This window comes from Lactuca virosa, chromosome 4 (genome assembly GCF_052849685.1).
Source record: "Lactuca virosa cultivar CGN04683 chromosome 4, Lactuca_virosa_CGN04683_v6, whole genome shotgun sequence".
Classification (NCBI taxonomy): Eukaryota; Viridiplantae; Streptophyta; class Magnoliopsida; order Asterales; family Asteraceae; genus Lactuca; species Lactuca virosa.
Window position 1 is genome coordinate 20,203,551 of NC_136429.1, and position 21,406 is coordinate 20,224,956.

Sequence of the window (21,406 nt, forward strand, 5' to 3'; positions counted from 1 at the left end):
GTGACTGGGTCACATGTTGATGTTTTAAGAATCAAAGAATAGAGAGAAAGCTTAAAGGAAGTATATGATGATTCTGATCGCGTAGGTGGATTTCGATCGCATCAGAATTTTGAAGCTGTTACTTAGGAGTTATGATATATTGCTTAGGAATAGATAACAACAAGTTTTTCCGTATGCATTTGCACTATAAGGATAAGTTTTTTCCGCAAAGTTTTGAAATAAAATAAAAGTTTTTAATTTTATATTTATTTTAAATATCTTACAAGTGGCATTTGTGAAAAATGGTTGTTTATATGATTCCATTGATAGCAATATTTGAAAAAAAATGGACTTGATTCTTTCGTTTATGGTAGTGTCATAATTTACCAAATAAGGAAAGTTCCTCATCACCCAAGTTTCAATTGGACCGAAACTTGGAATTATGCAAGTTGAATAGTATGATGAGTGAGAACTTTCAAGCATTGGAAAATTAAGACTTGTTCACATGGATGTGTGAGTCAAGTTAAGGACTAAAGGGATCGAGTACACATTCTTGTGCACTGGTCAAGTCCACCACAAAGCTCGTTAAGACTATTCGTCATGATTTACTAAATTTTAGTAAATATGGTTGTACTTACAAGTTTAAGTATAATTCTGAAACATTGGAAAAGTCTCAATGTATGGCAAAATGAATGGGAAGGATCAAATTAGGCAGAAAGATAAAAGTTTCTCAAATCTGAAAAGATGGGAGAGTACTTTAGTATCATGTTTGTGATCATCTTAATTATTTAGAAATCATATCACAATTAGTCCTCTAAAGGTCATCTTAGTGCATTCTTATGACTAAGAAGAGGAGTCATGAATTGTTGAAATGGTTAGATCAGGAAGATGAGTCATACTTCGTTCCAAAACAATTCTTAGAGTCATACTCCAAGATTGTAACTTGAGTGACATATCTTAAAGAAAGGTTTAAAACACTTGTCAAATGTAAGAGTAAAAGTGTCCTACTCTTGTACATTTGAAATTGGTAAGTTATGATGTTTTGGATAAAACAAAGACCAACTAAGGCCAATTGTGTGAAGTGTTTGTCTTGATAAAGAATCCGCACTATCTCTTGAATATTTGGCAAGATAGTCTTATATGTCAAGAGGATAGTGGAAGTCTTAAAGATCCTAAAAAGAATTTCAAGAACTAATCAAGAATAAAACCTGAGGTTCTTCACTAGCACACGACTTGAGGTTTATAACCTATCGTGTTGACATAATTCTATTTCTGTGCCCATTCCAGTTAAAGTTGGCTTTTCATATGAGTTCTTAGAGTTCTCAATTGGTTGCATAACAACTTGGAAGCAATGGCAGGCCCTTGAGCTGCCAGGTGGCAAGAAATTCAGATTGAGTTCAGTCCATATGAGTTTGGATTTGTCATTAACCGTGTCTTGTGACTATGGTTTTGACGATTCACATGGATAAGAACACATACACCATAAAATCTAAGAGTCATAAGGTTTCTCTTCGATTCATGAAAATGATGGTGAGGAAACACTTCCACCAAGTAGATTTGAAGCAGATGGAAAAAGGTCTAAACAATTGAGACTATGATTACGACATCCCTTTTCATAGTTCTGAAATTGTTTAGACACACATGCATGCTATCTAAGGAAAGGTGTATGATTTTGATAAAGTTTTATCAAAGCAATCTCGTATCAGAAGTCTGAACTTTGGTAAGAAAGTCAATAAAGTATTGATTTCTAGAAGTCCAGCTGATTTCTGAGTACATGTCAAAGCTAGTGGGAGCATAAGTGTTATGCTAATAATCATCATGTTAGTGGGAGCATGATAATTATGATAAGTATTGCAAGTTAGCAATGTTAATTATAGAAAACAAAAGTTTCAATTCGTGAAGTTGCAGGGGTTGAAAAAGTTGTTTTGCTATAATTAAGGGAGAGGATATACTTCATTTCAGTTCTAAAGGCTTAGATTGAGACCTTAATCATCTTTAGTCAAGAATATATATATGAATTTCATGTTGGATTGGTTCAACTTAAGGAAATTCCATATATTGCGTTCTCAAAATTCGATTATGATTACGGCATCCCTCTTCATAGTCAAATTTAGAGAACATGGCAAATAAAAATTTTTGTAGCAAAAGACTGGTCTAGAATCATGTCTTTATGTGAGACATATGTACCATTTGCTTTGGGTACAGGATCGATTGCATGTGCTATAATATTTGTCATTTCTAAATTTTTCCAAATGCCCAGAGGCATTAAGAAGGGAAAAGGTCTAGAATTGGATATGACTAAAATGATTAAGCAATTATCGAGGACAATCTGAGGTTTACCAAAGATTGGTTGCTCAGGGACAGTTGGAAGTATAGTGCTAATTTTGGAAGGACCATATTGACATATTCTGAAAAGAGGCATCTCTTATTCAGAAGTGATAGTCAAAATGAGAATATGGAGTTGTCTCCATAGGTGGAAGTTATCTGTGTAAGATTAGAAAACTTAATGCAAGAAGCATGTCCAAAGCAATGTACTTTGAATATGAGACTTAGTTTCCATGGAGTTGATCTCCATTGGAATACCTTATAATGAATGTTGTGACTTTTTACATATTCATTACAGGAGGGTCAGTGCATATAAGTTTAAAATCTAAACAGATTTCGATAAATGATAGGAATTTGAAATTCTCACATTTTTCGATAAGGATTTGGGAGTGTGAAATTAGAATCATTGAAATTATGTTCAATTGGTTTATTTCACAAAGTAAGGATCATAGACAAACATAGAGTGCATACTTGGTGTATGGCAAAGCTATTGTTTAAGAAAAACATAGTGTACATGCTTGGAGCATGGGACAACTAGTGTTTTTAATTCAAGTATAAAGTTGATAAAACCGAAACAATGAATAATGAGTAATCAGTATGGTGATAAATAAAAGTGTTTATTTATATTCATAGGGTTTGATACCATATTTGATTCATTTATTCTTGTGTTTCACTTTGCATGTTTTGACTTCCAGAATAACTAAGTCGCTCTTCCTGAATGATTAAGTTATTCAAACCATCCACAGTCGGTCATATGTTGGAAGTAGATATGAATCAAGACTGTCATGGGTTGGTTTGTAGAGGTCCAAGTTGGTGGACAAAGTGGTGCTACAACACTCATGAGTGCTCATAAGTTCTGAGTATTGGATTCAACCCGCGCTCATTTGAATCACTTCATGGATTTTATCACGAGTGATCATGAGACGATAATATCTTATATTCTTCAAACCTAGAGATATGAGTTGTTACTATGAGTTGGTTGTACATTGATTGCACGAAAACGCATTCGGTAACTCGATGTTATAAAACGTGCCTTTGTGTATGATTCAACAAGTAGTAGAACAAGCCATATGAGTCGAAGTTTATCCATTCCTTTTACCTTCGGGATAAAAGCGATATATGTGGGCCCCTCGATGATTTAAAGATGATACATGTGAGTGCTTGGCCAAGCCAGGACTGATTTGATTTGTTCAATCAGTCAGTCATCATGAATCGGAAATCGGGAAACAACAAATGGACAGAGAGAATGATTGATAATCCATGTCTCAGTCCATATGATATCTAGAATGGAGGAATATATGATCCCTTATCTAATGGACAAGTCATTGACAAAGGTCAGAGTTCATCGACAAGGTCAGAGTTCGACAGAAGCTTTTGAGAGCTACGATTGCTGATCGGTTCCTGAAGTCATACACAATAATAGTTTTAGACTTATCCAAGTGGGAGACTGTTGGATTAATGTCTAAGTCCATAACTATAATTGGTAAGACTTGACCCGACCCGGCATGGTCCATTTGGGTTGCATGGCATCATGCATTTGGATAGACTATAATGAGAGAAATAACACTTAAGGTTGGTTAATATATTATAAGTTCTAATATATTAATAAGGTTATTTAATTAGTATTGATCAAGAATTAATTTGGAATTAATTAAGTGATCAAAAGGAGACTAATTAAATATATGGGTTCATTGTGTAAATCATCCATACTTATATAGTGGGCTAATGCTCCATGGATTGTCAAGTTGGGCTAAAACCCATAAGATGCTCCATGGATGCTCCATGGTGTATTTGTACCCATGGATTATGGAAATGAAAGGCCATGACAATTAGGGTTTACATGGTGTAACCCTAACTATATAATGATCTTATTCTTGGAGAAAATCGGCGACTATGTGTGATAGAAAGGGCTAGCCGATTTGATGAAGTGTTCCAATTCTCTCAAGTTATTCCAAGTGTATTTGGTGTTGTGTGAACCATTTGAGGTGTCACACTTGGGGCACTAGGCACTCAAGCTTCATGAAGTCATTCTACATCAAAAGAGGTATGTAATTCTAACTTGATATATTCATATGAATCAATGTTATTATGCTAGTTAGGATGAATACCTTCGAAAGTTCATATTTGCATGTATAATAGAGAAAACATAGATCCAAGGTATTTAGGTTTGCGTGTACACTTAGGAGTGTTAGAATGCTCAAAACCCATCAGGGATGACCACCTATCACTGGCCGGATTTTCCTATAACAATACTTATCACTCAAGCATCAAGATGCCTCCTTATGAAGCACTGTACGGGATGAAGTGTCGTACGCCATCATGTTTGTTAGAAGCGGGAGAGAAACACTTTGCATGTCCTAAGTTAGTACATCAGACCTCATAAAAGTTAAAAGTGATCAGGGAAAGGATGTTAGTTGCTCAGAGTCGTCAGTAGAGCTACGCAGACAAGATGCGACAACCGATAACATTTGATGTGGGTGATTAAGTGTTATTAAAAGTCTCACCATGGAAGGGACCTATTATATTCGGAAAGCGTGGGAAGTTGAGTCCTCATTTTATAGGACCATTCAAAGTACTTCAAAGGATAGGGAATCAAGCTTACAAGCTTGAATTGCCTGACAAGCTGCAAGGTATCCATAATACCTTACACGTTTGTTATTTGAGGAAGTATTATGGGGAAGAAGTTGATATGCTCACACGTTCAGAGTTAAGGATTGATGAAGGTAGAAGGTTGGTTGAAGATCCTAAAGCAATCATTGACCTTAAGAGGAAGAAATTACGACATAAGATGATTGACTTAGTGCTATGTGATGGAAACACACGACATGGCCGAACCTCACCTGGGAAACAGAAAGTGAAATGAAAAGTCGCTATCCTCATCTGTTTGCTATTGTACGATTCCGAGGACGGAATCGTCCTGAGGGGAATATAATTGTAACGACCGCGTTTCCTGCTAGATTACTCATAGTTTGTAATCATTTTGTTCAACTATTGTAATCTTTATATGAATGAATAAGAAAGGATTATTCATATATTTTTGTGCTTATGTGTTTTATATGATATTATATGTACATTATATAAGTATTCAACAGTAAAATAAATAATATTAAAATACACGTCAAAAATAAAAGATTATTTAGGACGCATAATCTTAACCTAGTTGTAGTATACGTTATAAGGATTCCATCGAAAATAAAAGATTATTTCGTGATTAAACCGGTACGACTCTACGTATCATAAAAAGTAATTTTTTGATAAATTACTTTTTAGCCTAAGCGATCTAAATGAAAGTCATAGTAATTGTTAAATCGAGATCATGCATATAGAGAACGTCTAAATCTGACTTCATTAGAGGAAGTTATGTTTTTTCTAAGATTCGGCATGCGTGTCAGGAACCCGGCTGTAACACCGTAATTTTTCAAACAGATTTTTCATTTTAAAATCTCATACTTTTCATAACATATTGTATAGAAATCCTGTTTATTCAAATTACAAGCACAACTCCCTTAATAATCCAGGATCCTCAAAATATAACTCTTTCTCTGGTGTGTACAATCAAGCCGATGCCGCCCCGCGATCCTGAGAAAATCCTGAAACACATAACACATAACACGGTAAGCACAAAGCTTAGTGAGTTCCCCAGAATACCACATATAACACATATTAGCCACTCGAGGCTATAACGTTGTGGGCCCCCTGGCCCTAACTCTGTGGACCCTCTGGTCCTAACTCTGTGGACCTTCCGGTCCTAACTCTGTAAACTCTGGAATACACATAGCATAAATCACATAGAAATAATGTAGTGCAACACATCACATACATAGCATATAAGATACTCTGTCACATAACTCTATTACCACTCAAGGTAAAGTATAGTGAGAAGACTCACCTCGCATGATGTCGGATACCCTCTCGTGCTCGATAACCCGACCTAGCCTCCTCCTATCAAAATGATAACATCTCTAATAAAAATCCTCTCATGTTCTCATCCCTAATAATGGGTAGAAGACCATTCTACCCCTCTGACCTTTCTTGAATCAGCTTGACCAAAACCCCAAGGTCAACTGAAGCCAACTCTAGTCAACGGTCAAACTTTGACCAGACTCGTCGAGTGCACACGGGTGACTCGGCGAGTCCAAGCGTGTCCTCTGAATCCTGCCATGGTCTCTCTCGGCTCGTTGAGTTAACCCTTCAATCGACGGGTTACCACGGATCACGAATCGCGGGGCAACCCGACTCGACTCGTCGAGTCCCCTTATGGACTCGGCGAGTTTCCTCCATGGCAACACTCAAAAGACCTTCTGAGGTCAGATCTGTTTCTCTAACCTATAGATCTGACTTCCCAATGCTCAATAATCACATAAAGGTCCGATCTTTACACTCATGCAACACACATAAGGCTTCTTTTGGTGAAATAGCTTCTAAAATGGCAACCTAGGCTCATATCTCCAAAGGAACAGCATAAAGCCGAATGATTGGGACTCTCTGGACCTCTTAAGGTCCAGATCTAAGACTTTATCCACATTGGGACCTCGTATGCATCATATACTATCCAAGAAAGGGTAAAGAAAACCCTAGATTCAAGGATTTTACACAAAAACAGAAGGAAGGGGCGAAATACTACCTCAAAATGGAGATCCTTGCTTAGATGTCTTAGAATAACAACCTCCTTTGGTCCTTCAAGCTGAATCCCTTCACTTCATTTGAAAAACCACACCAAAATTACTTGATTTCATCACAAGAACTCTTCCTTGGCTCCAATGGCGATTTAGGGTTTCTCACAGGAGATATGAGGCGCACCCAAGTTCATAAGTTCCTTTAAATAGGCTCCAACCCCGGAACTTAGGGTTTTCTCTGCCCAATACCTACTCGGCGAGTCCATCCTTGGACTCGTCGAGTCCGCTCATTAAATCCACGCGGCAATCTCGACTCGACTCGGCGAGTTGGTCCCTCAACTCGTCGAGTCCCTCCTCAAATCTCAAGATTAACATACACAATCATGTCCCTGGAAATCCGGTTGTTACAATTCTCCCCCACTTGAATTAGATTTTGCCCTCGAAATCGCTCCTCCACCACATATAGATCTAATTCAATAACCAAACAGCACCATCGAAAGGGTCTCATACCACACAACTATCTTCCTCTCTGGACACCTAAATCCAAACAGGAACTCCTCCCTGGAAAAGGACAGACCCATCTGCCACTATGCTACCCCTTCTGACTCTCAAGAATCTGGAACTCTAGTATCCTGACACACAGCCATACCGCCCTCTCCAGATGTCACCACGTTATTCGCTCCTCGAATAACAAACCCCGATAGCTCACTGCCCCTCTGATTCTCTAGTGGGAACCGATAAAACAAGTCCATGCCCAAAACTGGCTACCGATCACTCGTCCCAGACATGATAAACAATCCAGATCATATACCAAGGAGTGGAAGGGTCACATCACACCAGGGACTCATCCACTGTACTGCAATCATAACCCCTCTGAACAACGAACCCTCAACACCCTGTCCTCAGACACGAACAATGACTATGCTTGTTCAGAAGCGTCCCCCGACATCTGACAAACATAAACCTCAGCTCCATTCTCAATATCCCTTTCAAGACTGAGCACCAGGTCATCTCCCGATCCAGTAATTGAACCTCCAAAGGTTACCCATTGTGTGTACTCAATACACCGCTAGAATCAAACTCAACTCGAGAGTCTGATCCGGCACAGAGTTGGAACCACTCGTCCCAACGAACCACTCAACTCATGACTCATGACCCGCAACCCATGCGTTCCTCACTTATCCACTTCCCTTTGGTTGCGAAAACCACTACTCAATTCAGAATATAACGACTCCCGACAATTATGGAGACCCCAGTCTCGCCCCTGGTTCGACCCCAGGCTTCCACACACTCAAATATTAGGGCTACCCAAGCCTAAAACTCTTCTGCGTCAAGCTCTGATCAGAGAGCACTTCATCATAACATTCTCTCACTGACTAGTGGGTACTACGGCTCCCCGCAGTATCACAACGACCTCTCACTGAATAGTGAGTACTACGGCTCTCCGTAGCATCACCACACCCCTCACTGAATAGTGAGTACTACGGCTCCCCATAGCATCACCACAACCTCTACGGCTCCCCGTAGCATCACCACAACCTCTCACTGAATAGTGAGTACTACGGCACCCCGTAGCATCACCACACCCTCTCACTGAATAGTGAGTACTACGGCCCCCCGTAGCATCACCACACCTCTCTGCACTGACTCATTGAAACTGCAGCTCCCTGCAGTCTTACCGCACTTACTCTTACCACTTCACAATCTCATCCTCAGGTTGACACCATACTGCGATCATTAACTCATGCTCTGCGGCCCGGCATAGATAGGTACACACATACCCATCCGGGCTATGCATCACTACTTCGGACGACCACCGTCGTGACAAAACCTCTTTTTCTCGCTGCAATTCACATTCTCAAATAAATCCATTTGATGTCAATTAGCTGAAGGGCCCCCACCGGAACCATAGACACTTGATACACCACTCGTCATCTCAAACTCAAAATCAAAATAATCCGAGATTTTAGGACATTAAACTCGGATACCCCGGAATACCATCACAACGCCTCGCAGTGTCTTGACTCTACCACTGATCTCATACTCATGGCATCATACTCAGATACCACATTGCTTCCTCGGAACCTCACAACCGGTCTTTCTCTCGTGCCACTTGTAACCCCGGAATACTCCATCCCCCAATTTAAAACATGGAGAAATTGCCAACGACTCAGAACACGAAGTTGACAATCCGAAACTTCCTTCTCTATTGCTCAAAACTCATGCAAGAATACTCATAACGACCCTGAAGTTGGTTGCCCAATCAACTTCTTCCCTTCCCATACTGCATATAATAGCCCATACTCTGAACCAGAAATTCTCAACCGCTGAACTAACCTCACAAGCCAACCACCTCGAATTCACCATTTTAACCTTGAAGGATTCCTAACCCCATAAGGTCTCCGACCAACGACCACTTGCCGTGGAGACACTCATCCTTTCTCAAACACGTACCACATGCACTATCTCACTCTGCACCTCTCATTGACCACCAATAACCCTGGTCTCAGGAATCCGTACCGCAGGCCTCTCTATCCAATTCTCTAACCGTTCTTGAACAAATCTCTTATCTCCTCAAAAAGTACACACTCAGGGTTCGAACCATCACCAATTGGTTCGCCAACAATCTAACCCACAGACTGTTTTTTTTACCAATCACATCGCACCTACTCTTGGAAGGTGATACGCAATGCTCGATGATCTCCCCGATGGAGGTCAAGCAATTCCAAATACCCCGAATCTCCGATGAAATCCTCAGAAACTTTTCATCATGACTACCTCTAGTCCTTCAGAATCTCGTACCATCCCACTACCGGACATCTCAACTGTCCAGTCGTAGCCCCGACTCTCAGTCTGAAAATAACGAACTATCATATTCCTCATCCTCGACTCTTCAACCAACGTTCCATCACGTGGGTTGTAATAAGAGTGGAGTCCTCATTACCACACTCGATACTCATCATAGACAATAAGAGCCACCGCCCCAATATCCTCTTCTTGATCGTCTGCCGCTGCAGCTAATACGTGCCCTACTATGCTCAAATAGGGTGTATCCTTGTCCTTAATCATCTCAGTCCCCGCTGACAACCTGCTCATGCTCTAACATTACCTCTCGGCAGACATACTGCCCAAATACTCTGATGAAAGATCGTAACCAAAGCTACCCCACAGGGCTCACCCCCAGCCTTGGAAACCGAAAATCTCAATACCTCTCTTGTTTCCCACAGGAACGGAAATAACACCGCTCAGGTCACATAAAATGACATCTCCACCATCGGCTGATTGCTCAACTCATGCCGTAATCCTCCATAACCGCCATCTCTACTCATTCTTGAGTCTTGTGACTCCAATTGGCATCTCACCAACAATCCCTCGGAGCTAACTCGATTTCCCTTTTAAGGGATGCTTTACTAACACTCGTTCATCATGGCCCTCTAGCCCCATACTCTTTCACCTCTGATCTCGGTCTAACCAATCACCACGGAATAACTGGTAGAACCAATAACACTAACTACCACCGGTCATGGTATCGAACCATGTGGCCACCTCTCGATCTGCTATGAATCATGGCACCCGAACCATGTTATCTCTTCTCAATCCGCTACGAATCATGGTACTCGAACCATGACATCACCTCTCGATCTGCTACAAATCATGGTACTCGAACCATGGAATCACCTCTCGATCTGCTACAAATCATGGTACACGAACCATGAAATCGCCTCTCGATCTGCTGCAAATCATGGTACTGGAACCATGGAATCACCTCTCGATCTCCTACAAATCATGGTACACGAACCATGAAATCGCCTGTCGATCTGCTGCAAATCATGGTACTCGAACCATGGAATCACCTCTCGATCTGCTACAAATCATGGTACTCGAACCATGGAATCACCTCTCGATCTGCTACAAATCATGGTACACGAACCATGAAATCACCTCTCGATCTGCTGCAAATCATGGTACTCGAACCATGGAATCACCTCTCGATCTGCTACAAATCATGGTACACGAACCATGAAATCGCCTCTTGATCTGCTGCAAATCATGGTACTCGAACCATGGAATCACCTCTCGATTTGCTACTTAAAACCTCCGGAATGTTCCCTGTATCGAGTATGGGTCCTCTGCTTTCAGTAGTACGGGCCCATACTACCTGCCACATCTACCCATACTTTCCACACGGACCATCCCCGAGTTCCTAAGTAGCTGCTCGACCTTCTCAATCACCAACCCCGTCATGCGTGTTCGCTCCTCTGCGAAATATCCTACTCTGTCAGCGTACTCATCTGACTATGTTCACCCTATCCTAGGCTCTTCCTAGGTTCTCACACTTCTCCGCCATTAGCTGCTGAAGAACTCCTTATGATGCCAGCCATCCACCTCTTGAATATCGTCATATTCACTTAGTAGCTGACTCTCATCATCAAGAGTTCCACAAAGCACGAAGCAAGCAGCATTCGGGCATCGAATAATCTCTACCAACATGAAAACCACTCTATGTCATTACCCACTTGCTCTCCTCATACTCAAAGGATACCACCGAACCCAAGCAACTATACCCCACGCGGGCATCTGACTACTCCCTCAGTAGACTCCCCAAATGCTTATCTAGGTATCTCTCCTGGATTACTCCTATACTCAAATTCCTCTCTAGGGGATTCCTGCTGGATACTCTTACTCATCACATCACAGATAACAGTAATTCCTAGGCTAAGGCATCACAAATCAGGCCACTCTAGTCCTAACATATGAAATACCTGGCCTATCTCTAGCATGCATAATATCTCATAACATATCTCATAAATATCTCATAATACAAACGTAAGGGTATTTTGGGAAATCACCGTTCGGGCTCTGGCTGATTGTACACACTGTTCCAACTCGTATTCTTTTAGAAACTCTTGCTCGCTTTAGAAAAATCATTTCTTTGAAAAATTTTCTCAAATCCTCAGTTTGAGTCCAGATTTACCCGAAGGCGCATCCGAATCCCTCAAACCAAGGCTCTGATACCAACTTGTAACACGGTAATTTTTCAAACAGATTTTTCATTTTAAAATCGCATACTTTTCATAACATATTGTATAGAAATCTCGTTTATTCAAATTACAAGCACAACTCCCTTAATAATCCAGGATCCTCAAAATATAAATCTTTCTCTGGTGTGTACAATCAAGCCGGTGCCGCCCCGCGATCCTGAGAAAATCCTGAAACACATAACACATAACACGGTAAGCACAAAGCTTAGTGAGTTCCCCAGAATACCACATATAACACATATTAGCCACTCGAGGCTATAACTCTGTGGGCCCCCTGGCCCTAACTCTGTGGACCCTCTGGTCCTAACTTTGTGGACCTTCCGGTCCTAACTCTGTAAACTCTGGAATACACACAATATAAATCACATAGAAATAATGTAGTGCAACACATCACATACATAGCATATAAGATACTCTGTCACATAACTCTATTACCACTCAAGGTAAAGTATAGTGAGAAGACTCATCTCGCATGATGTCGGATACCCTCTCGTGCTCGATAACCCGACCTAGCCTCCTCCTATCAAAATGATGACATCTCTAATAAAAATCCTCTCATGTTCTCATCCCTAATAATGGGTAGAAGACCATTCTACCCCTCTCTGACCTTTCTTGAATCAGCTTGACCAAAACCCCAAGGTCAACTGAAGTCAACTCTAGTCAACGATCAAACTTTGACCAGACTCGTCGAGTGCACACGGGTGACTCGGCGAGTCCAAGCGTGTCCTCTGAATCCTGACATGGTCTCTCTCGGCTCGTTGAGTTAACCCTTCACTCGACGGGTTACCACGGATCACGAATCGCGGGGCAACCCGACTCGACTCGTCGAGTCCCCTTATGGACTCGGCGAGTTTCCTCCATGGCAACACTCAAAAGACCTTCTGAGGTCAGATATGTTTCTCTAACCTATAGATCTGACTTCCCAATGCTCAATAATCACGTAAAGGTCCGATCTTTACACTCATGCAACACACATAAGGCTTCTTTTGGTGAAATAGCTTCTAAAATGGCAACCTAGGCTCATATCTCCAAAGGAACAGCATAAAGTCGAATGATTAGGACTCTCTGGACGTCTTAAGGTCCAGATCTAAGACTTTCTCCACATTGGGACCTCGTATGCATCATATACTATCTAAGAAAGGGTAAAGAAAACCCTAGATTCAAGGATTTTACACAAAAACAGAAGGAAGGGGCGAAATACTACCTCAAAATGGAGATCCTTGCTTAGATGTCTCAGAATAACAACCTCTTGTGGTCCTTCAAGCTGAATCCCTTCACTTCATTTGAAAAACCACACCAAAATTACTTGATTTCATCACAAGAACTCTTCCTTGGCTCCAATGGCGATTTAGGGTTTCTCACAGGAGATATGAGGCGCACCCAAGGTCATAAGTTCCTTTAAATAGGCTCCAACCCCGGAACTTAGGGTTTTCTCTGCCCAGTACCTACTCGGCGAGTCCATCCTTGGACTCGTCGAGTCCGCTCATTAAATCAACGCGGCAATCTTGACTCGACTAGGCGAGTTGGTCCCTCAACTCGTCGAGTCCCTCCTCAAATCTCAAGATTAACATACACAATCATGTCCCTGGAAATCCGGTTGTTACACCGGCGGGCCCAACAAGGTCATGCAGCCCCACCCACCTTGCGCCACATGATAGGCCTGCATTCTGCCACACCACTTTGTCCCGAACAGAGTTTTGATGCGCCTCCATGGTGTACAATGTGCATGACCGCAATTTCCCTATAAATAACTGTCTATCGACATTCCTCTGAAATTCTCGTTATTTAGCCCATTTTTCCTTCATTCTAGCATGCGGAGAAGCCCTGCGAAACTCCTAAGTACTAATATGTGTAGTAGCCTTTAAAGAGGAGATCCCAAGTCAATATTGTGGCCGCTTAGTTCCCGGTTTTCATCAAGAACCTTTGTAAGTTAAGCTACACTTAGTTTATGTTAAGTGTAACTTTTAATTATAGTCATAGGAGTTATTATGAATCTATAATTAAGATTTATTAGTGGTTCCAAGTCGTTATACTGATTGATCTACTTACGGGAGCGATGTATATGATGGATTTAGCGAGGTTTTTAAAGTGAGATTTCCAAACATTATACTCTATATACCAAAAAGATCCTACCTCTGATATGATCCTACCTGGTTATTCCTTACTCGATAGATCTTTACCGTTATGTAAATCTAGGTCTTCTGGAAAAGGTGTAAGACGAAGCTCTTCCTGATAAACCAATCACATGGCACTTTGTAAGGTGATTGCGTAGTTATTATCAAGATCATAATCTAAAATAAAAAGCATTATTTACATGAAGCATTATATGCTTGCTTGTATTATCTGTGTTATATGCTATTTATGTAATTAGGGTAATATTGTTGGATTAGAAACTATAGCGGAAATCGATTGCCCTTAGTTATAAGTCTTGCCTTAGGTTTAAGAATAAGACTTGTAAAGGTTTCTTAGTTCAAATTAAGCTTGACATCGAATAGGTATCATGAATGGGATAGAGTGTGTGAGATCAGAGGGGAGTGTTTCTCCTCTTTCTTGGATGACCAGAAATGGTGGGTCCAGATCAGACAACTGGCAAGTATGTCTGGGTCATCAACCAGAGTAGATGACAACACTTGACTATTCTAGGCGGTCTAGTGAATTACGTTTCTAACATGCACTTATAACCCATGCATGTAGATCGGCTGGGTTGGGTAGTTGGTCTTAGGTCAAATTTTATATATGATTTGACATCATTATTTGTAGGAATGATATTATTAAATTATTATGGGGTTGAAAACCCTATGCATCTCACCAGGTTTTCCAAAACATGACCCACTCATTTTATACATCACAGGTAGCGGATGTAAGGTTGTTGAAGTCTAGTTAGGATGTCGAGTGGAATAAAGAGATGATCATGTAATAAGTAGTTTCAGGACCTTTTAATATATACGTTGTAATGTATATTTGGATATAAACGATGGCATCCTCAAGGTTTTAAATAAATGAAATAATTTTTGTTACCTCAAAAATGTTTTTGTTTAACTGGGAATTTTCCTCATCTCAACTTTATAAAGCGTAAAGAAAATGTTTTAATCGGTTTTAAAAAATGGGGGATGTCACAACTGGGACCAACTATTACTTGCAATTTGGCTCAATTTGCAGGTTACCGCAAACACTAGCATGTTTCAGTTGTTAAATTTTAAGTAAAATATTAAGGTTGACTTTTTGTTAATAGGCAAAGATATAAGTATTTTGTTTTCAATGTATAATAATTTTTAACCTTAAGTCTTATATATTTTAAGATTAGTAGTGTGTTTGAGATTTCATTTTGAACATCAAAAGGATTTTTAGGCAAAATGACTTATTGATTTATGATGGTGAGAAAATGAGTTTTTTAAAAAGTGTTTGGAATAACTTTTGTGGTTGGGAAAGTCAATAAGTTGTTTTTTAGAATGTGTTTGTCTTAACTTATACATGTTTAAGGGGTATTTGACTTTTACAACCCAAAAAGTTATAAGGAGTTTTGAAAAGTAAGAAATCCTAACTTATTGAAATCTCATTGTTGTTGTTGTTGCTGCTGTTGCTGTTGCTGTTGCTGTTGCTGGTGCTGGTGTTGGTGCTGGTGTTGGTGTTGATGCTGGTGCTGGTGCTGCTGCTGCTGCTGAAACACCCTCTAAATTATAATAAAATTTTATTGAAACAACCATTAGATTTTGTTTGATTTTTAATATATGATAATAAATAAATTATACTTTTATTTAATAAAATATAAAAAGCGATTAAAATATAAAAATATATTTATATGAAATGTATCTATCACTTTTTGATGACGGAACTAGATCAAAATTTTATGAGAAATACATCCATACCAAGTACTTGGTTGAAAACAATGCATTAATTCATCTATAGATCGATAGAGAAGATGCAAATAAGTCTCGTCCGCATGACATAAAAGCTTTATTCTTGCGATAACTCAACAATAAGTATTCTTAATTTATATAGAATATAGATTACAATATACCACATTGATACCAATATGCGTACGATTTTTAAAATCCAAACAATAAACGTCATACGGTCTTCTTTCTCTCAGGGATTTTCATAACGGTTAACAACCCACATGAAGATTTTTTAAACAAGTACTTGGTATGTGGATGTATTTCGTATCAAATTTTGATTTAGTTCCTTAATAAAAAAACTAACAATACATTCATAACAATATATTTTTACATTTTAATCGGCTTTTATATTTTATTAAATAGAAGTATAATTAAAAAAAATGTATTTATTTATTATCATATATTAAATATCAAACAAATTGTAATGGTTGTTTCAGAAAAAATAGATTATAATTTAATATTAAAATATATAAGACTTGAGGTTATAAGTTATAATGCATTAATAAAAATTACTTATATTTTGGCATATCAACAAAAAAACAGCCATTGGTACTTTGTTTACAATTTAACTATTGAACACTCTATCGTTTGCGGTATCCTGCAAATTTAGCCAAATTACAAGTAATAGCCGGTTCCAGTGGTTAAATTGAAAAAAAATAAAAATAAATAAATAATCTAAGGTGATTTTTTTTTGTCAATAGAGCTAAAATGTAAATACATTCTTTTTTTTTCTTTTTTGTTGTTGTTTTACAGATTTCCCACTTTTTAAGGCTTCAATTGGTTAGTATTTTAGCCATACCTTACTTGTTTCATCTTTTTAGATTGGAATAAAATCTTATAATTTCATTTTATTTGAGTTGGTTAGTGTCCTATAATTTTCTTGTTCATGCCAAACGCTATTTATACAGTTTTATGATGTTCTCATGTACAAAACAATACCTTACCGAACAAGACAAAGGCATCGACAAACCAAACAATGATAAATAAAGTTAAATAAATAACAAGAAATGACTATCAGTAAAAATGACGATTTAACCTATTTTTCTCGGTTTACCGGTTTTATTATTGACCCGATTCCATCAAAGTCTCATTATTTTGCCGTAATTTACGAATAAGTTATAATCTAAAATTAAGTGACGATTTCACCATTTTTCTATGTAACATACATTTTACCAGTTTCATTGTTGACCTGAACATCTAGTTATTAAATTAGTTGATGAGATGATTTGACCATTTTCTCCATGTAACTTAAATTTTAACGGTTTCATTGTTGACCTGGACGTATAGTCATTAAATGAGTTGATAAGATGAATATGTTGAGCTATATAATACTATGTCTACCATAAAACTTGATATCCTGCTGTATTATATATTTTTTGGAATATAAAATACATCAAACGAAGACTGCAATAATTACATAAACTAACAACAACTTCGTCATTTTTTAAGTTTATAAGAAATTTCAAAATATCTATATAATCTTATGTAACCCAACATATCCATCTTATCAGCTTATTTTCCACTTTTTTTTTTCTTTTCTGGAAACAAATTTTACCGGTTTCATTACTGACATGGATACATAATCATAAATAAGCCGATGAGATGGATATCAAGTTTTACGGTAAACGTAGCATTATATAAACCACCTTATTCATCTTATCAGTTCATTTAATGATTAGGTGTTCAACTCATCAATAAAATCAATAAAATATATGTTACATAGAGAAAATTGTCAAATTATCACTTAATTTTAGTTTATGACTTATTCGTAAATTATGATAAAATAATGAGACTTTAACTGAACTAGGTCAGGAATGAAACCGGTAAACCGGGCAAAATGGGTCAAATAATAATTTTTATCGGTATTTCATGTTTTTTCGTAAACAATTTTTTTTTAAGACTTTTTCAGAAGATTTCTCAATAAATAAATGAAGAAGATCGAAGAGATTTTAAAAATAATGTAAAAAGTATAAAGTTCAGTTTTATTGGGGACAAAATTAATAGTTTAAGAGTAGTTAAAAAATATATGTTTTTGCGGTTTAAAAAAATGACATAAAAGATCGAAGAGATTTTAAACCAATCCCGACCATATTAAAAGATCAGTTTGCCAACCTCTACTTTTAACAAAAATGTTTCAACGGGGTAATGGACGTCACTTGCATAAGTAAATGGGCTCAATTCATAACTTTAATTTACGCGAACCCAATTAAGTTTTCATAAAAAAAACGTAATTGTGGTTTTAACTATTTTCTATTTTAGTTAGTTTTATAAAAGATTTTTGTCATCAGAATTATAAATAGTTTTCTTTACAGACAAACTAAAAAAAATACATTATGTATATCTTCTTCTACTAATAAAATAATAATTTTAATTTATTTTTATCCTTTGTCATTTTAATACAATTTCTTATTAATATTATACCACGTATCAGAAAAATATATTAAGGAAATCACTATAACAATTAATGATATTAAAGTTTTAAATAATAGAATTTAAACTTTTATAAAAACGTTTAGTTTTTATAATTATATGTTCAATTTAAAGTTATAACTAACTTTAAAATTTTGGTATATCTCTTAATTAATAATTTATTTAAAATTACTTATTTAAAACAACTGATTAATAATTATGAATTTTTATTACGAAAATTTAATTAATTTTGTAATCGTGGTTCTCATGGGTTATAAACTAGTACTCTTATATACAACTTGTATAGATTGATAGGCTTGCTTCATTCCCCGACTTTAAAACCATCATGAGGTTAGACTATACAATGTGGCAAACACAATGTCGTCGGCAACTTACTTCGCAAGTGTGGCTGCGGCAATACCGTCTCTCGATTCATTTTCTCGCCGGTCATGTGTTGCTCATTTTTTACGTCTATTTTCTATTATTTTTAAAACATATTCCAATCTCATTTTGGATTTTGATTTTTATGTGAAACTAGTATTTAATCACTCAACGCAGAGCGGCGGTGAACACCTTTGAAAAAACGAACACAAAAGTATAAAAATAAAGTTTCAATCCAAACAATTATGTATGGAAGAAGTGAGAAAAAAATAAGATCTGAAAATGTATCTTGTTTGGATAACACTGCAAATGACAATTAATAAAGAAATTAATAAAAACAAAAACTATAAAAATTATATAAGCGACTAAAAACGCAATTTTAAAATATAATAAGGGACTAAAATGGTAATTTATAAAATACCAATAATTTAATTTTAAAATTATGAATGATCAAAGTTGTTAGATCAAAATTATTTGAGAAGAAAAAATATAAATATGAGATTTTGCTATATCCAGAATCAAAATCTCGATTTCTAAATTGACTATGCATATGAATTTTATATTTTATGCATCAATTCTTGTAATATAAGATGTTTTTAGTTTTTTTGACTCCCAAAAAAATAATGCTAATGAATAATAACTCCTCCTCACGAACTCAAATTGCAAATTAATTTATACTCGGGTTTGGACCGTCTGCGTGATGCTGCGGAAACCCAATATGTTGAAAAGCGCATCTCGACATGGATTAAGTTTTTGGGAGAAATTTATGTGTGTTGCAACAGAGAGCTTCTTTACAAAGAAATCATAAAAGTATAAAATAAGATTTCGAAGCAAACACTTATATACGGACGAAGCATATTAAATAATGATGTTAATGGTAAAACCTATAACTTTTGTGAGTTAATACCACAATAAATACCGTAAAAATTTATAACGTTTAAATAAAATGTAATTGTACTAAAAATGAAAACTATAAAAAATATTATGTAAGAGACAAAAAATGTAACTTTAAAATATAGTAGGGAACTAAAATCATAATTTATGAAATACTAATAATTAAAATTTAAAATTATGTGGGATGAAAATTGTTAGATAAAAAGATTTAAGGGTAAAAAATTATAAATATAAGAATCTTTATTTCCAAAAGAATTTTTATTGTACATATTGTATTATATGGTGTTAAGGTTGTAATTTGTTTGTAGGAACTAAAGATTACAAAAATGTATAAAAATATAATTTCGATCGAAACAATTATATATGGATGAGGCGGAAAAAAATAAGGCCGAAATAAAAGAAATACAAAACTTAATAAATGGTCATTGTAGTTTCACAAAATCTGAAGTTTAGTCCCTAAGTCAAAAAAACCTCACAGATGGTCCCTATGGTTTCAAAACTTTTAACAATTGATATTTTAACTAACGCCGTCATCTTTTAGTCGTTAATAGAAGTACGTTTCCGTCATTTCACAAAACAAGGACCATTTATGAGTTTTTTGTTATTTAAAACAAAGAAAAAAGAAAATATAATTGTTTAATATATAAAGGGTTCTCTCTCTCTCACACACACACACACACACTCTCTCTCTCTCTCTCTCTCTATATATATATATATATATATATATATATATATATATATATATATATATATATATATATATATATATATATATCACAACCATAAAACTAATTAGATCTAGGGCTATTATTAGATCTAGGGCCATTTATGTAAATTATAAAACTGATGTGCTACATATGTAACTTTGAAATGGCCTTAAGGATATAATAGGAAATCCATATAATTTAAATAAATAGAAATTCCTATAATTTAGGTATAATAATCATATATTTTTTTTTATTTTCTCTCTTTGCTTAAGTACACAACCCTAATCTAAGTATTTTGAGAACACCAGCCGCACACCCCTACCTTCTTCAAAGTTCACATTATGTCATCGTCTCCATCTCCATCTTACCACCGATTGCCTTCATTGTCTTCCGGCCGCCTTCATTGTCAATGGCTTAACATCGCCATTCGTAACCATCGCACCATCACTACACATCTTTCCTCCATCTCATGTTTCTTTAAACCCTAATCAACCAAAAAAACAAAGAATCATTCAACCTCTCCATTGTGTAGGGTTCACAACCAGTAATAAATCCAAGATCTTATTCTTCATCTAACCAAGGCCATCTGATATGTACATCATATCCAAACTTCCAGCTGTCATCATCTTCATCACCCATCTACTTTCATCTTCTTAACTACACTGCATCGCACCATCACTACCCATCTACGCAGCCCACGCCACATCGACTTCAGCCCACCATCTTCACACCATCAACACGCAACCTGTAACAAATCTGTTGCTCCAGGAAGACATCATCAACGTCACTCCATCTTTGTTGGTTCATTGATTTCTTGTGATAAACATCATAACTAGACATGTAAGTCGATTTCTTATGAGGATCATTACACACGCCCCAAAAAGCTCTCCCCGATTCACCACTTTCATTTTAACTTGCCTTGTTCTTCATTTTTCTAGGTGAATTGCATACCACTGTTCTTCATTTACACACCAACACTATATTTCTTGGTTCTAATTCATCTCATACCAGCCCTTATAATTGATGGAAGAGATAGCCACACAAAGTTGTAATCAGATTCAAAGTAAAAGGTTGTGCACAGAAGTTGTTTGATGAAATGCGTGAGAGAGGTATTCTTTTATGAATTTTAGTTATTATTTTGTGGATTTTTGAAATAC